This window comes from Rutidosis leptorrhynchoides, chromosome 2, assembly GCF_046630445.1.
Source record: "Rutidosis leptorrhynchoides isolate AG116_Rl617_1_P2 chromosome 2, CSIRO_AGI_Rlap_v1, whole genome shotgun sequence".
Lineage (NCBI taxonomy): Eukaryota > Viridiplantae > Streptophyta > Magnoliopsida > Asterales > Asteraceae > Rutidosis > Rutidosis leptorrhynchoides.
In genome coordinates, this window is record NC_092334.1 from 363856962 (window position 1) to 363860701 (window position 3740).

The 3740-nt window shown below is 32.3% G+C and overlaps 1 long non-coding RNA gene across 2 annotated transcripts; it reads right to left on the reverse strand.

The window, feature by feature from the left end:
* Positions 1-544: 544 nt before the first annotated feature.
* On the reverse strand, positions 545-2694 carry LOC139892017 (uncharacterized). Of its 2 annotated transcripts, XR_011773956.1 has the most exons (6): positions 2609-2694; positions 2336-2476; positions 2061-2099; positions 1600-1927; positions 1230-1351; positions 545-983 (listed from the first exon to the last, which is right to left on the reverse strand). It is a non-coding gene; the product is annotated as an uncharacterized lncRNA (long non-coding RNA). The 2 variants fall into 2 exon arrangements; XR_011773955.1 differs by lacking the exons at positions 2336-2476; positions 2609-2694 and having other exon boundaries at positions 2061-2283.
* Positions 2695-3740: the final 1046 nt, after the last annotated feature.

Sequence of the window (3740 nt, forward strand, 5' to 3'; positions counted from 1 at the left end):
AAAGAGTTAATACCTAACTGGTGAAATGGTAGCAGCAGAGGCACCTCCAGTGTAGCCTGAAGTTTCGAACGCTGTGTATTTCACCAGCTTACCATTGGTTGCGCCCTTGGTGCTGACGTATCAATGTAAGGAGCATCAGTTGGGTACCATAAAATGGACCATCCTGACAAACCGCTGGCACAAGTGTAGCAGCAAGATAATACGGTCCATACGAACTACGAACTGTAGCCATAACCATATACACCCTGTAGGAAAACACAAACAACGTTAATCAAATTCACTCCATTAGTACTCACACACCTAAACTAAAAAAAAATAAAAAAATGAAGGTTTACCTATCAGTACTCAAGTTTTGCATATCTGGCTGAAGCAGCAGGAATCATATATTTAATGGAGTCTCGAAGAATGAAGGCACATCAGCTAGTAATAGTCTTAGTGGGCTACCATTGCATGTTGAGAACTCTAAAACATCTTCCTTATAGGGTAAATGGAACCTTATAGGAACAATATAATATCTTTAATAGTATTTAAAAAAAAAAAAATTAGGAGATTCTATGCATACACACTAGTCAAGTTGCGACCCATTTTTTATGTTTTTAGCTATAACTTTTTTTGTTGCCCGTTTGAAACATTATAGATGAAACAAACCCTTATAGAACTACCATTAAGGTTAGTAAAGCACTAACGTTAAAAACCCACAGTTCTAACATTTACATTCATCTAATGAGTCACACTAAGCATATGCATTCATATAAAAAGTATATCCATTTAATATCTACATCCAGAATTTGACCGGAATCTTATGTTAAGATACAAGAAACTGGCACCAGATTCAATTATAAAACGTCTGTCTACTGTTTAAATGAACTCGTCAACAATGTTCGGAACCCATAATACAACTCCAAAGTTGTTTCGATTCTTCGATACATCCCATGGCTTAAACAGGTATACCGTACATTTCTTCAAAAGAGTTTCACCTGTCACTGAATGTTGATATATTCATGGTTAGCTAACACATTATAAGACTGCATCATGGAACAAGTTTACATTAGCAAACATATACTTGGTGATAATTGTTACAATGGAGTCGGACATGCCCAATTTATCTACTATTTAGTTTACCATAAGCATTAGTATTGTGTGATTTATAAGTTTTTAGTAGACCATTATTCTATGATAGTTAGGATGTCTATGATAGTTAAGATGGGTGTGTCATGAAATTCAAATACCTGATGGGTCTTGAGAGGTTGAAAGGAAATTTGACAAGTGGGAGGATTTAGCTTCTTATTGTAGCTTAATTAGCATCCAGTTGATAGATACCCTCGCTTCATCAAGTTGACTCTTATCTCATCTGCACATTCACATCACAAACTTAGATACTTGAAGGTAATATTTTTTAATCGAAATGAGGCAAAAAAGAACACGAGGATAAATGCACACTCTTTTTAATGGTGTGAAATACAAATCAAATTGTCATCAGATAAAAACTCCCTCATATGTACAGTTTACTAATATATTGTGCGCAAACAATATACATAGACAACGTTGTCAAACTAACATGAAGCCGATTCACCAATAGTATAAACGAAACCAACCAACCATTTTAAGAAGGAACCGTAGCTTCCTATTCGACAGAAACACCTTTCATTTTCGAGTCATGCAACATCCCAACCAATCCATCATCATCCACATCACTATTGTCCCTTCCTCATCATCAACTTAAACCCGAGATAACCTTGACGGGTCAAAATTGCAGCCTCAATAAAAGACATTGAAAAAAGGCGATATTTTAATCTTTCATTTTTAATTCTCATTATCATATTCACTTAAAATGAAAAGCGCTCACAAAAAGAACAACCCTCCCATTTTTGTCCTTATAATTGTAACTGTATCTATGCTCAATTTAAGCCTCAGCAGCAACATGTACCTGAATCAAACAACCATAAAAAAAGTAATGTACGTAGCATTTAACTTTTGTAAGAAATAATGCCTTTAAAGTTTAAAGAAACGCTCATTTTAACTAACTCATTAGCAATTAGATCAAGTTATGGTTTGCTTACCCATTTGCAACATTTGAGAGATAAAGAACGAAACATAATCTGTTTGGCCATCACATCAAATTAAAAATTTGCACGAAGAAATGTAAGGACGGGATTGCAACGGATTGGTAATCAATGGTTGAATTCGGGTTACCTTATCTTTGAAAAAAGTAGTTTAGAAAGGAACAATCAAATAGATAGAACGTGACGAATGGTTCAACGTGTTTCTTTAATGAGAAAAAAAAAAAAAAAAAAAAAAAAAAAAAAAAAAAAAAAAAAAAACCAATCATTTTAACCTTTTCGTCAATTCTATGGTCTCGATTTCGATTTTCTGATATGAGATACAAGAATCTCATATGCTTCATCAATTATCTGAATCGAGAACCCTAATGCTTCGTCAAATCTATGCTTTCGTCAATTCATCGTCACCATATTTCCTTTTAAAACTCACAACACAATCAAGATAAGAAATAAATCAAGAATTCAATAAACCTTAAAATTGAAACCCAAAATGAAAAAAAAAAAAAAAAAAAAAAAAAAAAGAAGACGACGAATGTATTTTTTCTTACTTGGAGATGGAACCGAATGGAAGAATTTGATTTTTTATTTTTTTTCCTACTACTATGTCTCCTTTTTTTTGGCCTTAACATTGTTAGCAGGTTAGAGATTGTGGATTTGCATTTTTTGAAGAACCTTAACTGTACATGGATGAATTTATTTATTTATTTTTTTTTTTTTTTATGAGAAAAAACGAAAACTCATATAGATAACGAAGACGTTTTCCAAAAGAAAACATCTTCAACAAAAAGTACAAGAATGAAACCATTGAGGCTCGAACCTAGAAAGCGGTAAAACAAACTAACTATCTATAACCGAGCCTCACCTAACGGAATCCAAACAAAAGCAAACGAAAATTACAACATAGCGTCATGAACCAGACTAGGATATCAAAGAACCTAAGCTCGGAACATAAACATACGATTCAACGAAACAGAACGAGACAAAAAAACCTTACCAACCTAAGTACCAGCGTTTTTCACTTTACCGTCAATGATTCAATTTGAAAGAACCCTAATTATAAGAATTGTACAAAGAGAAGATTGTTTTTTTATTCAATTAAAATTGTGATTTATGTGATAATGGCAAAAGTGAAGTAGACCCTGTATTAGTGAATTTGATGTTATTTTTGTCAATAAACAATAGAAAAGGAAAATGAAGAGAGTGATAAATGTTGAGTGATCTAATGGTTGTTATTAAAAGACAATATTTAATCTAATAGTCCTTTTTACTCTATTTAAATTTTTTGAATAGAGATTAGTTATTTTATTTTATTATTATATATGATATAGAATATAGAATAGATATAGATAGGTAGATAGTTGAATAGATAATAGAGGATGGAGTATATATTAAATAAATATTAGTGTTAAACTAGTTGTGGAGCCCTCGCTTGGCGCTGGAGGCTCCTTTTTGAATGCGAGTTAAAAAAAAGGTCTTGATATATTTTGTAAAATAGAATTTTTTTTCGACATCTAACATTGAAGGGTTGTTCTTTTTGTGAAAGTTGTTTCTTTTAGCGTTCGGGTTTTTTTTAAAAAAATAAAAGTTGGTTGATCTATTTTGTAAAAAAGAATGTTTTTCGACATCTTTTGGTAGCATTGAAGGGTTGGTTCTTTTACGAAAGTTGCTTCTTTTATCGTT